The 17930-nt window shown below is 41.9% G+C and overlaps 1 long non-coding RNA gene across 1 annotated transcript; it reads left to right on the forward strand.

The window, feature by feature from the left end:
- The first annotated feature begins 11 nt into the window (after window positions 1-11).
- LOC311227882 lies at window positions 12-1869 on the forward strand. The gene is made up of 3 exons (XR_014619647.1): window positions 12-125; window positions 890-1082; window positions 1802-1869. It is a non-coding gene; the product is annotated as an uncharacterized lncRNA (long non-coding RNA).
- Window positions 1870-17930: the final 16061 nt, after the last annotated feature.

Consider the following 17930-nt stretch of genomic DNA (forward strand, 5'->3'; position numbering starts at 1 on the left):
GATAAGTTGCCGGATAAATTGCGATCGTTTTACCGGAAGTGGTCACGGACTCACGGCTTCTCAAACTACATTGTTCTACCGTCAACAATGTATTGAATGATCGGGAGAAACACACATCAAAATGGGTGAGTAAATAAGCTGACAATATTAGCATAGATGAATAAATAGCTAACGTTATCCAGTTGACATTACAGATCATAGCTTTCATAACGTCAGCTAACGTTAACGAAAGTAGAGTAGGTTTCATGTTAGCTGTACTGGTTGTTCATAGCTTGCTAGCTAGCTAACATTACCTAACGTTAGTATATCGATATCCTAATTTAACGTTAGCTATTTATCCATACTCTAACTACAGTAAATGTCTGGATGTAACAGTACTGTATATCTGTATGTCGTGTATGTCATGATGAATTGAAAATGGGGACCTGATGTAAACAAGACTTTCTATCTCTCTGTTATGCAACCCCAATTAGCAGTTGTTTTTACTGTATTTATTCTGCAATCTTAAATAAACAAATCAAACCTTAGCTAATTTCCCCCCATGATGTGATTGATTGAAAACGTTATTAACAGATTGCAGAATGGGTACAATACAGTACGGCTAAATTCACACAAGTACTAAGGATGCAGTTTATGACATAAAGATATACAGTACTTTGTAAGAAAACGAGATAATAAAAGATATATACATCCGAAAGAGACTATATTATTCTCATGTACAATGAAGTTGTGATATTTTTCTGTATTGTCGCAGTGAAAGGGTTAACCCATTGGTAGTGTGGTAGTGAAAGGGTGTATGTATCTAGCTTTTTAAATCCATTTCAAGGTACATTCACACACTGTCATACTTTTGTTTCTGAAAGACAACTACTGTTTCATATTGTGTCAGATTCTCAGATAGTGGTCCCCGCCACAACCGTGTCACCTAGTACTTTCTACAAGCTGGGCAATGACTCCTTCAAACTGGTGGCCCAGAAGATGAAGTGGGACGAGGCCAGGAGGCAGTGCCAAGCAGACGACGCATATCTGGCCAATATCCTGAACCCGATAATACAAGCCTTCATTACCCTGCAGATCCATAAGTTATTATCCATAAATTATTATTATTATCTCTGTGTGTGGCGTTAGGCGCTGAGCGTGGCACGAATAAATTATTTTTCAGCCCGCTTTTGTATCGTGCATAAGAACACAAATACTCTCGATAATCTATAGTTTATTTGAAAACTATTCATAAATCAGCCGGAAAATGACAATGTGTTTTGTGTATTCCAGTAAATGGCTATTTTCGTGGAATTTCTCTGAAATTACTAATGTAGAACTCTCCGAAACTATACTCGTATTCAAAACGGTATAAAACGGAAATGTACTGATGAAAAAACAATCCGTTTTGTACATCTTTGACTGCAAGCAAGTCATTGATAAGCGACGGGTGTATTAGACACATAGCCATAATTTAAGATATAGTTTATGCATTCGCAAATGTGCTCGTCCTCCCATTGATTAACGTGGTGGCATCCAAGCGATAAATTGTCATATCCGGCTGGCAACCAATGTGTTAACCCTTTCACTGCCACACGACAGAAGGTTAACCCTTTACTATCACGCAACCGACGGCGATGCTTCATCATTAGCATCATTAGCTCTGCATCCGTGGAGCTAATGATGGAGCATCGCCGTCGGTTGTGTGATAGTAAAGGGCTAACCTTCTGTATTGTCACAGTGAAAGGGTCAAGGACACTGGGTCAGACAGTTGTTTGTTCACAGAGGATCTTGTTCTCTCTTGTGACTTCTCTTTTCTCAGACTGGCGGCCGGTTCAAGTGGGTGGACAACTGGCCTCTTTCCTAGTCAAGTCAAGTCAAGAGTTTTAATTATCACGGCATACAGGTATACAATGAAATGCGGGTGGTCTTGCCCGCAACGATATGCAATACAGTGGTACAACATATAATAGAATCCAATAAAAAAAAAAAACATAGTGCAATAAACAGGTACAGGTAACATGGTGTGACATCTCGGTATCTGTACATAGTTATTTACAGAGCATGAAGGACATGCTACACCAAATGGGGGAGAAACGAGCCTACAATGAACGACGCCTGTGTCAGGGCTCTACAGTGCGAGCAAATTGCTCGCATATGCCCCTAAAAATATGTGTGTGCAAACCTGCAAAATCAAGTACTCGCACGGCGTGCGAAGTGGGGCCGGCGAGTGCAGAGTACAGCCTCATTCGTCCTTTTTTTTCTCCGCTGCGAGAATCGTTAAAAAACTACAAGTCCCACAGTTCACAGCCGCATAAACGTTCCAATCACAGTAGAGTTTCCTGTGGTCACGCGACTGGAAACTGAAAGTAATGTTTAGCGTCAGCATAGATATATCTATGAGCGTCAGTGTCTGAGTCAGACAATACAGCCATGTCGAAGCCCATTCATTTTTATTTTGCGCGAAAGATACCGGAGAATGAGAAGTCAGGCGAGGCAGCTCATGTTACAGAGGTGATAGTTAACCAAGATACTGACGCTAGCCAGCATGCTAGCGAGGCTACACCCACTACTACCCCCACTGTAGCACCCAATGTACCCACTGTAGCTAACTAGCTAACGAAGCTACACCCAATGTACCCACTGTAGCTAACGAAGCTACACCCAATGTACCCACTGTAGCTAACGATGCTACACCCACTGGAGCCGGAGGGAAGACATACAAATTTAACGTGAATTGGCTAAACATTTTCCCATGGCTAGAGTTGGAAAACAATGTCATGTTTTGTAAATATTGCAGAGGGCAGAAACAGGCAGGCAATACGCCCTTTGTGTCGGGAAACCCGCACCTGAAGAGATTCGGTAGTAAAACACAACGTCTCGCGGCGGCACATCCAGTCATCCAGTGTAGAGATTTGTACATATTGAGAAAGGAGAGACCATCCTTGTGAGTTTGTTTAGCACACACACACAGTGTGGGCCAGTGACTTTGGTGCTATTGCACAGTTCCGTTCCCATTTGAACATGCACATACAGAGTACTACTATACATGTACATTTATTTTTGTTTAAAAAATGTGAGTTTGTTTAGCACACACACACACAGTGTGGGCCAGTGACTTTGGTGCTATTGCACAGTTCCGTTCCCATTTGAACATGCACATACAGAGTACTACTATACATGTACATTTATTTTTGTTTAAAAAATGTGAGTTTGTTAATAAACTCAGTTACTAGAAAAAAAATCACTGTGCTCCTAAATTTCTTTGTGTGCTCCTAAATTTTTTCATTTAGGAGCACCTGTGCCCCTAATGAAAAAGGTTAGCGTAGAGCCCTGTCTACATGGACGTGGACCGAACGTGGAAGACGGCAGCATGCAGCAACAGCCACTACTCTCTCTGCAAGAGGTCACCAGGTCTGAATATCTCTATATGATGATAATAATAATAATAATAATAATAATAATAATAATAATAATAATAATAATAATAATAATAATAATAATAATAATAATAATAATAATAATAATAATAATAATAATAATAATAATAATAATAATAATAATAATAATAATAATGGTAATAATAACTTAATTTGCATAGCACCTTCACAGCAGTAATGTAGACATAATGGACATAAAATAGACATAGGCATAATATTAGCATGCAATTAGCATAAAATAGTGCAGTGCAATAAAATCGCTCTAATTTACAGTACAATAATCACTGTGCATGTAATGAGTATAAGTAGCAGAGTGTATTAAAGGTGCTATGCATTATAAATGTCATTTTTCAGTCTCTAGCATTGTATTAGAGTAATAGGAGTTCGTATCAATGTGTTTTTGGGCCTAAATACTATATTGGCGAATTCCTCAGCTACAGCCCATCCCCTCTTTGCCTCTAGTAAATCAGGTCATGTTGATTTGACGACCTGGTGCACGTCACAGGGCGCTGTTTATAGCGCACGGTGATGTGATTGGCTCTGTGGTTTTAGTAATGCCCGCCTCCATTCTTGCTACCTGCAGGGTGGAAGGTTTGTCCAGAAGATCACTAATCAGCTGAAGCCTGATGCGGTTCCCTCGGTCTTCGACAGACAGACCGGCGTTAGCTCTCGGGACTCGGGAGCGATCGCTAGCTACTTAGCACCAGCCGGGGCCAGCGTTAGCAACCGGGAGCGTCGTTGAGCATTCAGCCTGCTGGCTACCTATATCCACTTCAACCAGCGTCGCAGAGCATTCAGCCTGCTGGCTACACAGCTTGTCGGTGTGCTAATAGCCTCTGCAAGCTAACGGTAGCTGGCTCCAGGCTATTAGCACATCGACAAGCTGCTGGAGCTCCCGACGCTCGGCTGGTTGAAGTGGATCTAGGTAGCCAGCAGGCTGAATGCTCCGCGACGCTCCCGGTTGCTATCATGTGCAGGTCCTCTTCTCAGACCTGTGTGGCAAAGCACTGCACACGCATCATGCAAGCTACACATCGCTGCATGTTGATCAATGGTGGCCCACTCGGTGCATCACAGTGGGCTACTATTGTGCTAACAACAACCGCGGTGTCCGGCTTGTCGGCCGGCATGAGTGCTCGATTTGGGGTGGTTCTCTCCTCCTTGTGTGGCCCGTTCTCGCGGGTGTCCTGCCGGGGAGCTTGTGGACGCGACAACAGCGGTGGCCGTAGCGTTAGTTAGCTCATAGCTATTGTGTACCACTAGCGTTACGGCGGGCTCGAGCACCCTACGGCTGCCGCCGTTGTCGCGTCCATGGGCTCCCCGGCAGGGTACCCGTGGGGACGGGGGTGTACAGAGAGGAGAGAACCATTTTGTGTCGGGCGTGCATGCCGGCCAGCGAGCCGGACGTCGGGATATGTTGTTAGCACAATAGCTACCAAGCTAAGCTATGTTAGCTTCTAACGGTGTATACACAATATGTACAACGACACAATGATTTACATTATTACAAATATGGTAACGTGGTTGTGGCTTTTACAAATAGTGGTAACATATATATAGATAGACAGTACTGCTACATCTCTATATTTATGACATACCATATTTGTATTGCTACAGTACTGCTCAGTACTGCTATGATGGAGACCAGAGAAAGACTTTCGTCTTGTTTACATCAGGGTCCCCCAATTTCAATTCATGGTAACATATTATATATATATAGATAGACAGTACTGCTACATCTCTATATTTATGACATACCATATTTGTATGTAACCTGAAACCTAATCTCTGACGGGGAGATGGGCGGAGCTATTTGGTGGGTGGCTGTCACTCAAAGCATTCTGCCAGAATGGGTGGAGCCAAGCCAATAATAGCCTGCTTTCATGAGGCTGAAAAATGCTGGTTTTGAGTACAAGATTAGAAATATAAAACAATGATTATTTTTGGAATAAAAATTACAGATGTGTTACATAGACTCACAGGAAGTGTGTAAAGTTGCCCAAATAGTGCTAGGAATAGCAGTGCATAACCCCTTTAAAAGGCTAAGGTGAACGAGGTACGTATTTAGCTTACTTTTGAAAATATTTAGTGATCTAGCCCAGTGGTTCTCAAACTGTGGTACGCGTACCACTAGTGGTACTTGGTGGTACTGCTGGTGGTACTTGAAAACATTTCCAAAAAAGCTAAAAAAAAAAAAAAAAAATGTTTTTGTGCAGTCAGGCCACTGAATTTAGAAGCAGGCCAGGCCAGGCCAGTGTTTCTGGTTGCGGCGGCGCGATAGTTAGATAATCTAAGTGGGGAACAACCAGGAGATCACTGTGACAGAGAGTAATGCAGTCTAAACAGTCATAAATCTTTAATTAAACTATAAATCTTTAATTAAACTTCAGCCCTGATCATAACCATTTATTTTTAGATTTCTTGTAATGTCAGATAAAAAATGAAATACTCCCACTTTTCTGAAAAGAGTTGGTGTTAAATCTGACATTACAAAAAATCCATCAAAATATGTGTTGCTGCTAATCATTGACACATGCCTAGCCTGTAATAATCTCCCCCAGAAAAATGTACTTTGCATTTGATATATTGAAAATATTTTACTTTTTGTGTTTTTTTAACAATAATTTGTGATGCCATCACACAAACTGGCATTTAAAGGGTAAACATTCAAAAATGTATTGAATATGTGTTTTCTTCTTTTTTACAATAATTTGTGATGCCCATCACAAACACTGGCATTTAAAGGGTAGCAATGCCTGCACCAGAATGCAGGAAATTAAGTTTTTGTAACAAAATAAGTGCGTGTGTGTGTGTGTGTGTGTGTGTGTGTGTGTGTGTGTGTGTGTGTGTGTGTGTGTGTGTGTGTGTGTATGTGTGTGTGTGTGTGTGAGAGAGAGAATGACGGACAATTGCTTGCTGTGTGAGAGAGAGAGAGAGAGTGAGAGAGAGAGATAGAGAGAATTAAGTACATTTGCTGAAATACAGTTGTTCTTAATTTTCTCACTTGCTATGTGAGAATGTTAGTTATTATGTTCTCAATGCCCCTTGCATTGGATGAGTTGTGTGGAAGCGTAGTTCTAGTGCTATCTCTTTGTACATTGTGGCTGTGTCTGACAAAAGTTAACAATAAATAATGGTATCAGGAATACATTTGCCTCCTGCATGAACTGTGCATAGCTGAATAGACTGTATTTTAACGCCGGTCATATGGTGGTACTTGGAGAGCCAGCTACGTTCTCAGGTGGTACTTGGTGTAAAAAGTTTGAGAACCACTGATCTAGCCTAATGTCCATAGGGTGTTCCATGGCTTTGGTGCATCATTCGCAAAGGCTGCCTCCTTGATTTTCTTTTGGCTGTGGTTGGGAACCTTCAATAAACCAGTAGTCATTCATTAATTTGGCCGTCCTCAGACGGGTTCGCCAGTGGAGATTCCAATCATCCCGATCCTCCATACATCCGACCAGTTGCGTAGGGCTCTCCACACCTGCGTCCTTCCTCAGTATGTCTACATATGTCGGCGTGGGACATCCTCTTGGTCGTCGCCCGTGTGTTGGCTCCCAGAGCACTAGCTTGCTAGTCGGAAGTACCTGGTGTCGGTGGCAGTGACCTGCAAGTTTCATCCTCCTGGATGCCACCTTGTCGCTCAGCCTTGGTAGTCCCCCGTACAGATGCTTGTTGGTTACATGCTCATTCAGAACGCAGTTTCCCGCCTGATCTCAAACCTACCGAAGTCAGCCCATGTCACCCCACTTCTTAGGGACCTGCACTGGCTCCCCATTGCCGCACAAATCCGCTTCAAGGCCCTCGACCAGGCATATCGTGTGGCAAAGGGAACGGCTCCCGCCTACCTCCGGTCAATGGTCTCTAACTACACACCCTCAAGACCCCTATACGCTCTGCATCTTCCAGCTGCCTCAGACCTACTCCTATCCAAGCTCCGGGAGGGTCATCAAAGAGAAGCCGCCTATTCTCAGTCCTTGCCCCATAATGGTAGAACGAACTTCCCACCACAGTTAGGACAGCCGAAACCCATCCAATCTTTTGCTGTCGACTAAAGACACACTTCTTCAACCAATATCTGAAATACAATTAATAAATATATCTAACCCTAACTAACCTTACTGTCATGCACTTGTCCTAATATACTAACCCAGTGGTTCTCAACTTTTTTACACCAAGTACCACTTGAGAGCGTAGATGGCTCTCCAAGTACCACCATATGACCGACGTTAAAATACAGTAATTAACTCTATTCAGCTATGCACAGTTCACACAGGAGGCAAATTTATTCCTAATACCATTATTTATTGTTAACTTGTACGAAAGGGGTACTAGAACTAGCAAACTCTTCCACACAATTCTCAAACAATGCAAGGGGAATTGAGAACATAATAACTAACATTCTCACATAGCAAGTGAGAAAATGAAGAACAACTGTGAAAATTAAGAACAACTGTATTTCAGCAAATGTACTTCATTCAAACACTCTCTGAATGAACACTCTCCATCTCTCTCTCACACTCTCCATCTCACACACTCTCTCTCTCTCTCTCTCTCTCTCTCACACATGCACAAAGTGTAACAGGCGAGGGATAATACAGTTCAAACAAATAAGTGTATTTCTCTGTCTGTCAGATTCTATCTCTCCCCCACTGTGTCTCTCCCTCTCCATCTCTCTCCCCCCTCTCTCTCCTTCTCTCTTTCTCTCTCCCTCTATCTCCTTCCCTTTCTCTCTCCTTCTCTCTCCCTCTCTCTCCTTCCCTTTCTCTCTCCCTCTCTCTCTTCCCCCTCTCTCTCCCCCTCATTCTGTCTCTCACACACACACACAAATTTTGCGTGGGCTGATCCATAGTGGGCGAGTGCCTGCGGTCAACCGCGGTGGCGATCAAACTAAAATATTTTTATTGTTTGCGGTTAATTTGCGACCTGGTTAGTTAAAATACAAATATAATTAGCATAATACCGCCGATATCCTGCATCAAATCCCGACTCTTTCCAGAGGGATCTTCTTCCAATCAAATAAAGTCTAATCCGATGGCAGTAACAGCATAAGGATGAATGAATAGTGATGTGGATGTAAATCAACAAAACACTTGTAGTCCATTCTAGAAGTGACGGAAGGCTTTGAGAAACGAGTGTTCAGTCGCTCGGTATAGTGTGTGGCTACTTACCAGCTTTCGCTATGCAAACCTTAATTTAGTCTCTTGAAACCTGTTTTTTCATGCATTAGTATTATCTCATCCCGATTCTCCTTATTTCAGGTGAGTGGCACTGGATCGACAACAGCGTCGTGGACTACACCAACTGGAAAGTCGGGTATCTCATGATGCAGCAGTTAAGGTGTTGATACCATTCAGCACCACATATCTGTGTGAAGCTGGCTTTTCATCCATGACGGCTCTGAAAACAAAATATAGGGCCAAGTTGAGCCTTGAGGATGACATGCGTGTTGCCTTGTCAAAGATCTCCCCACGTATTGACCGTATTATTAGCCAGCAGCAGCAGACCTCGCATTGAGCTAGAAATTTCCACTGAGTGAACTAGTGCTTATTTTCTGTATTTATTTATATTTTTTGAGAAATGGTAACTTGGTGATCCTTTTCTGTATTTAAAAAGAATACATGATTTTCTGTTTTTGAGAAATGGTCAAACTTATCCAAATATGCTATTTTTATGGAGAACAGTGCAGCTGCAACAGATAGCACTTTAGTGATCCTTTTCTGTATTTAAAAAAAATACATGATTTTCTGTTTTTGAGAAATGGTCACACTTATCCAAATATGCTATTTTTATGGAAAAGTGTGCAGCTGCATGTGCAGCTGCAACAGATAGCACTTTAGTGATAATTTTCTGTAATTATTAATGCTATTTGATTTACTAATAACTACAAGCAGTGTAATGTCAACAGTACTAAGCCATTTAGACCTGAAACACCTGTTAATAATGCATTATATAGCCTGCATATACACACAAATGTGTTTCCCGGTTTCTTAAATAAACATTATTTTGAAAGCAAGCACTTTTGTCATCATTGTAGCAAAAAAGACAGGACCGGAAAAGTCTTTATCGTATGTAGGGGTGACCCCCCCCCCCCAACCACCTCCAATGTACAGTCCCCCCCACCCCACCTACCCAACCTCCTCCAATGTACAGTTTCTACGTCAAATGTATATACTCTCTTTTCTGGACTATTTTTGTATCACAAACAGTACTGTATTTGCAAATCTGGTAAATCTGGTATGTCATAAATGTATAGATGTAGCAGTACTGTCTATCTGTGTGTCATGTATGTCATATATGTCCTGATGAATTGAAAATGGGGGACCCTGATGTAAACAAGACGAAAGCCTTTCTCTGGTCTGCATCCCCTTAACAATTGTGTGTATTGAGCTGTACTGTACTGTACCCATTCTGCAATATGTTAATACAGTTTTCAATCAATCAATCATTCGGTCATGTTGCATTGCAACTACCGCCCTGTTTCTATTCTTATCTCCATCTCGAAAGTCATGGAAAAAATAGTCTACGAACAGGTCGAAAAGTACCTAGCGGAAAAAAATCTAATCTACGAATTCCAATCTGGCTTCAGAACATCCCACTCCACTGACACATTGATTGATTGAAAAGTTTATTAACAGATTGCAGAATGGGTACAGTACAGCTCAATGCATACAATTGTTAAGGGGATGCAGACCAGAGAAAGACTTTCGTCTTGTTTACATCAGGGTCCCCCATTTTCATTCATTCATCATCAATTCACCTATTTGAACGACCACATCAAACAAGAGGTGGACGCGGGCAAATACTGCGGCATGGTCATGCTGGACCTACAAAAGGCCTTCGACACTGTCAATCACTCCATTCTGATTGAGTGAGCTGGATGCAATCCTACCTGCAGCTGTGTTTGTCGACGGTGACTTGAAATGCAAAGCAGTTGAATATATATATATTCCATGAAATATGACAGAATCAACAGACGAATATTTATGTGGCGATAAAATACAAGACATTGAATGCGATATCGACCCAGAAAGACGTGTTTAATTCCATTGAAGCCAATTGTAATTATTATACTGAGTAACAATTTAGTGAATGTATAGTATTAGATAACACATTTTCGTTAATACATTTCAAGGGGGGTCTATGTAGAAGACGTCAATGCTGCTTACAATACTTTTTTGAATATCTATCAGACACTTTACGATAGGCACTGCCCAATGGTTCAACATAAACAAAAAAGTAATGACAATAGAAAACCATGGATAACAAAGTGGTTAGAGAATGCATGTAAAAAGAAAAACAAACTATAGAGATTTGATCAAATGTAGAAAAAAGGCTGCTGAAACTAAATACAAAGTGTATAAGAATAAGTTAGTATTCATTATGAGATGGGCCAAGAAAGATTATTACAATAGATTGTTAGGCGGAAATAATAAATAAGGTAATGGAAAATAAATCAGCGTCCATAAAAATGCCTAGCCATTTCATTAGTAATAGTAAGACTATAAAAAACATGAATGAGATGGTTAATGAATTCAACAATTTTTTTGTGAATGTGGGGCCAAATCTGGCAGATGCCATTCAAAAACACGATGAACCATTACAGGAAGGATGGAGAGGAGATAGTAAAGTACTGCAGTCTATGTTTTTGGGAAATGTCAGTGAAGCAGAAATCATATCCATTGTATCAAAGTCAAAGAATAAGACATCCATTGACAGTGATGGGATAATAATAACTTTATTTGTATAGCACTTTTCATACAGAGGTTGCAGTTCAAAGTGCTTCACAACAGTAGAACATACAGGCATAAGCAAGCATAAAAAAATTATAAGAAAATTTAAATACAAAGAGATAGAGATACAGTAATACAAATCTAGTCCCTTTGCAGGTTGATGTGAACACAACATGCAAAGAACATGCAATACAAAGATAATAAACGTACATACTAATTGTGTAGTAGTTATTATTATTGTATTAATATTCTACAGTATCGGCAGATCGCTGCCATCTCAAATGAATCTTCTGTACATCCCTGCAAGAAAGCCATTGAGAATATATATAGTGTGTTATTTAATTTCTTTAATCCATATGTGTTGTCTGGAAGCACTTTGCCGTATTCTATTATAATATTTTTTTGTTTGTGTTGTATGTTACATACGTCTGGTGGCAATCAATTTCCCCATTTGGGGATTAATAAAGTATATTCTCTCAAATCATTTTCAATTCTCCGTTTTCTATCAACAAATCTCGCATATCCTTGTCAGACAGATTGCCATACATGTCCTATTACATTCTAACATAACTTCAGCCATTTCTCTACTCTACTACTGTAACGTTGAATCTTGAGACGCAACTATATTTGAACGGAACTGCAAACTTGAACCACGGCTGCTGTCCGCCCCGCCCCCAGACTTCAGAATGACCCAATAAAATGCGCTCTGTCATTGAAATGCAAATACCAGCATCTGCGTCATGTACCACGCCCCTAGACGTCCGCCCCCAGACGTTGCTACTCATCCCAGCTAGTTCATTCGCAGGTTGCGAATGAACTAGCTGGGTACCCAACTAGTTCATTCGCAAAATGATCCTTGCGAATGAACTAGCTGGGTACCCAGCTAGCTAGGTCATCTTTGCCAATGAACTAGTTGGGTACCCAGCTAGTTCATTCGCAAAATGATCCTTGCGAATGAACTAGCTGGGTACCCAGCTAGCTAGGTCATCTTTGCGAATGAACTAGTTGGGTACCCAGCTAGTTCATTCGCAAAATGATCCTTGCGAATGAACTAGCTGGGTACCCAGCTAGCTAGGTCATCTTTGCGAATGAACTAGTTGGGTACCCAGTTAGTTCATTCGCAAAATGGTCCTTGCGAATGCTAGCTGGGTACCCAGCTAGCTCATTCACAAGGACCATTTTGCGAATGAGCTAGCTACTAGCTGAAGCAAAATTTGGTGTAAAGCCTATGGGACAAAGCCGGCTAGTTAACTAGCTAAGACACGTGCTACCTAGCTAGCTGGGTACCCAGCTAGCTGACACATTTGCAACCTAGGTAGTGAGCTAGCTCATTCGCAAATGTGTCTTTGCGAATGAGCTAGCTAGGTACCCAGCTAGCTAGGTCATCTTTGCGAATGAGCTAGTTGGGTACCCAACTAGCTCATTCGCAAAATGATCCTTGCGAATGAACTAGCTGGGTACCCAGCTAGCTAGGTCATCTTTGCGAATGAACTAGTTGGGTACCCAGCTAGTTCATTCGCAAAATGATCCTTGCGAATGAACTAGCTAGGTACCCAGCTAGTTCATTCGCAAAGACACATTAGCTAGCTGGGTAGGTCATCTTTGCGAATGAGCTAGTTGGGTACCCAGCTAGTTCATTCGCAACCTGCGAATGAACTAGTTGGGTACCCAGCTAGTTCATTCACAACCTGCGAATGAACTAGCTGAGATGAGTAGCAACGTCTGGGGGCGGACGTCTAGGGGCGTGGTACATGACGTAGCTGCTGGTATTTGCATTTCAATGATAGGGCACATTTGATTGGGTCATTCTGAAGTCTGGGGGCAGGGCTAGGCATACAGAAATACGCTACAGCCCTTTCCGTGCACCCTGGTTCTGTTTATAGTCCCCAGCTCAACAAATTATGTGTTTTAAAATATGTTGCAACCTTGGATTGTTGTTAAAAACGGAGGGATACTAGCTAAGGTGTGCGGGAGTTGGCGTATATAAGTTGATTGCTTTAAAACGGAGAGAAATGTCGTATTTACGCTGTTTAAAACGGGCTGATGGACGAAAATCTTTGGTTTTAGCTAATATTATGCGTTTTAAAATATGTTGCGACTGTCGGATTGTTGTTAAAAACGCAGGGATACTAGCTAAGGTGTGCGGGAGTTGGCGTATATAAGTTGATTGCTTTAAAACGGAGAGAAATGTCGTATTTACGCTGTTTAAAACGGGCTGATGGACGAAAATCTTTGGTTTTAGCTAATATTATGCGTTTTAAAATATGTTGCGACTGTCGGATTGTTGTTAAAAACGCAGGGATACTAGCTAAGGTGTGCAGGAGTTGGCGTATATAAGTTGATTGCTTTAAAACGGAGAGAAATGTCGTATTTACGCTGTTTAAAACGGGCTGATGGACGAAAATCTTTGGTTTTAGCTAATATTATGCGTTTTAAAATATGTTGCGACTGTCGGATTGTTGTTAAAAACGCAGGGATACTAGCTAAGGTGTGCGGGAGTTGGCGTATATAAGTTGATTGCTTTAAGAACGGAGAGAAATGTCGTATTTACACTGTTTAAAACGGGCTGATGGACGAAAATCTTTGGTTTTAGCTAATATTATGCGTTTTAAAATATGTTGCGACCGTCGGATTGTTGTTAAAAACGCAGGGATACTAGCTAAGGTGTGCGGGAGTTGGCGTATATAAGTTGATTGCTTTAAGAACGGAGAGAAATGTCGTATTTACGCTGTTTAAAACGGGCTGATGGACGAAAATCTTTGGTTTTAGCCTAACGTATGGGGTGGCGTTCAATTCGCGAGCGGGTAAGGGGCCTACGTAATGTTTAAAGAACAACATCTAAGGTTATGTGGAATTTACAAATCTAGATGTGAAGGAAGATTTTGAAAATATGTTTTAATTTTCTTTTAAATTAGATAAGTTGCCGGTGAGGAATAGTTAAAGGACGTGGCGAGGAAAGATGACGTATATTCGCTTCCGGTTTGCGCGATGAGCTCTGGGTATCGTAGTTTTAGTGTAAGACCACTACACGTTCCGCGTTACATTGAAATCGGGGAGGAGATTGCGGGGGGTGCATATGAATGAATGTGGACGAGAGCCGTGATGTAAGTGGTTGCCGATACGGCTGTGGGGGTGCTAGAGACATGATCGAATAGACGTTTATGCGCCTCGCTCTCCTGAACACGGCGTGACCAATAACTAATCGATCAGAAATAAATCGGCAGAGAAAAAGCCCATTTTAAAGCACCTATTCCGCATGGACATGCGCAGAGTGCCCATGGAGTCTGGACGACGCGAGATGACGCACGAATGAATGTGGACTGTTCTATCAGAGGGGGGAGCTTCGGTGGCCAATGTCCTTTCAGCCGAACAGGATAATGAAAAAATTATCCCACTAAATGGCCAGACGCGTCTTATGGCGACATCTACAATTACCTCATTGAGTCTCCAGGTAGACTAATATTTATATTTAAGTGCAGCGGTCTGTAGCCACTTACATGCCCATCGAAGCTCCCCCCTCTGATGGAACAGTCCACATTCATTCGAGCGTCATCTCGCGTCGTCCAGATCTCTGTATATGTCAAAATACTTCCCAAAGGTCAGTGAATACCACGATCACAACACCAGAGGGAGCTCCACAAATCATGTAAAACCCAGATTCGGCTCAAACAAGGGATTAAACACGTTTCGCAATTATGCCACATCAATGTGGAACGCCCTACCCAAAGCTGTAAAGGAATGTGAATCACTACCCACTTTCAAAAACACTCTCAAAGAACCTGGCCCCTACAAATGTCCTAACCCAACCCCCTCCAATGTACAGTAAATTACCTATTATGGTTGTCAATATTCCAATGTACAGTTTTGCTTGTTTGTACACTGCCCCCCCCCCCCAATGTACAGTAAATTACCTAGTATGGTTGTCAATATTCCAATGTACAGTTTTGCTTGTACAGTTGTACAGTGCCCCCCCCCCAACCCCTCCTACCCAACCTCACCCACCCACCCAACCTCCTCCAATGTACAGTTTTTACGTCAAATGTATATACTCTCTTTTCTGGAGAGAAAAGTGATAATGAAAATTATCACTAAAGTGCTATCTGTTGCAGCTGCACACTTTTCCATAAAAATAGCATATTTGGATAAGTTTGACCATTTCTCAAAAACAGAAAATCATGTATTTTTTTTAAATACAGAAAAGGATCACCAAGTTACCATTTCTCAAAAAATATAAATAAATACAGAAAATAAGCACTAGTTCACTCAGTGGACATTTCTAGCTCAATGCGAGGTCTGCTGCTGCTGGCTAATAATACGGTCACTACGTGGGGAGATCTTTGACAAGGCAACACGCATGTCATCCTCAAGGCTCAACTTGGCCCTATATTTTGTTTTCAGAGCTGTCATGGATGAAAAGCCAGCTTCACACAGATATGTGGTGCTGAATGGTATCAACACCTTAACTGCTGCATCATAAGATACTTGGTACTCAGCACCACACTCTGAAACTAGCTCTCCAGGTGGTATCAGATGAGATTTCAATGAGTTCTTCCAAGAGTTTGGATGGAGATGTGTCAGGAAGCTTTGTCTCAATGTTGTCTGTAAAGTTTTTTTTATTCACACACACACACACACACACACACACACACACACACACACACACACACACACACACACACACACACACACACACACGCACACGCACACACACACACACACACACACACACACACGCACACAGTCAGTCTAAACACTCAAAGAACACCTACAGGAGACTGCAATTCGAAACTGGCCCCTACAAATGTTCTAACCCAGTTGTACAGTAAATGACCAAGTATGGCTTTGTCAGTATTCCACTGTACAGTGTACAGTGCCCACCCCCCCAATGTACACTATACAATGCTATATTATACAATCTCAAATTATACTATACTATTCTTAAAGTGACCTTTCCTTTTGTAAAGTGACCATAAGTGTGAGCGTGTGCAGCATGAGTGTGTGTGTGCTCATGTTAAAGTGGCTGCTAGTGTGTGAGCATGTACAGTGTGTGTGTGCTCATGTGTGCTTGTGTGTGGAGAGTTCAGTGTTCAAGGCTCTGATGGCCTGGGGGAAGAAGCTGAGCCATATATGTGTGTTAGAGTAGATGACAGAGTACAGCAACTTGCAATGGGCCTGGTCTACAAGATACACTACACGACCAAGGTACCCATGTACATGGCAAAATACTTCCCAAAGGTCAGTGAATACCACGATCACAACACCAGAGGGAGCTCCACAAATCATGTTAAACCCAGATTCGGCTCAAATAAGGGACTAAACACGTTTCGCAATTATGCCACATCAATGTGGAACGCCCTACCCAAAGCTGTAAAGGAATGTGGATCACTACCCACTTTCAAAACCTCTCTCAAGAGACACCTACGGGAGACTGCAATTCAACACTGGCCCCTGTAAATATCCTAACCCAACCCCCTCCAATGTACAGTCATTTACCTAGTATGGTTTTGTCAATAGTCCAATGTACAATTTTGTTTGTTTGTACAGAGTCTCGCCCCCCTCAATGTACAGTTTTGCTTGTTTATACAGTGTGCCCCCCCCCCTCCCCAACCACCTCCAATGTAGGTTGCCCAGTGTGGTTGTCAGTATCCCAGTGTACCCAACCCCCCCCACCCAACCTCCTCCAATGTACAGTTTCTACGTCAAATGTATATACTCCCTTTTCTTGACTCCTTCTGTATCACAAACAGTACTGTATTTGCAAATCTGGTATGTCATAGATGTATAGATGTAGCAGTACTGACTATCTGTATGTCATGTATGTCATATATGTCCTGATGAATTGAAAATGGGGGACCCTGATGTAAACAAGACGAAAGTCTTTCTCTGGTCTGCATCCCCTTAACAATTGTGTGTATTGAGCTGTACTGTATTGTACCCATTCTGCAATCTGTTAATAAAGTTTTCAATCAATCAATCAATATGATGAATTGAAAATGGGGGACCCTGATGTAAACAAGACGAAAGTCTTTCTCTGGTCTGCATCCCCTTAACAATTGTGTATTGAGCTGTACTGTACTGTACCCATTCTGCAATCTGTTAATAAAATGTTCAATCAATCAATCAAAGTTTGTAGTCACTTGAAATGTGAATTCTAAAAGACAGACACTTCTAAAAGCACAACAGATGAGGTACTCAAAAAACTGAGCGCCCTCCAACCCAACAAGGCCACTGGCCATGACAACATCCCCTCCAAATACCTCAGAGACTCAGCAGCCGCCATCACCCCAGTCATCACACACATAATAAACCTCTCCATAAAACAGGGACACGTCCCCAAGGACTTCAAAATTGCGAGAGCGACCCCTCTGCACAAAAAAGGCAGTAAATTAGACCCAGGCAACTACCGCCCTGTTTCTATCCTTACCTCCATCTCGAAAGTCATGGAAAAAATTGTATACGAACAGGTCGAAAAATCCCTTGCGGAAAAAAATCTAATCTACGAATTCCAATCTGGCTTCAGAACATCCCACTCCACTGACACATGCCTTCTCTATTTAAACGACCACATCAAACAAGAGGTGGACGTGGGCAAATACTGCGGCATGGTCATGCTGGACCTACAAAAGGCCTTCGACACTGTCAATTACACCATTCTGATTGACAAGCTAAAACCAATTGCTTTTAGCTTGTCAATCAGTGAGCTGGATGCAATCCTACCTGGAGGGGAGAGAGCAGATGGTGGAGTTAAACGGTACCCTATCCCCCCCCTCACAGTAAA

Source organism: Notolepis coatsorum (genome assembly GCF_963971535.1).
Source record: "Notolepis coatsorum genome assembly, chromosome: 5".
Lineage (NCBI taxonomy): Eukaryota > Metazoa > Chordata > Actinopteri > Aulopiformes > Paralepididae > Notolepis > Notolepis coatsorum.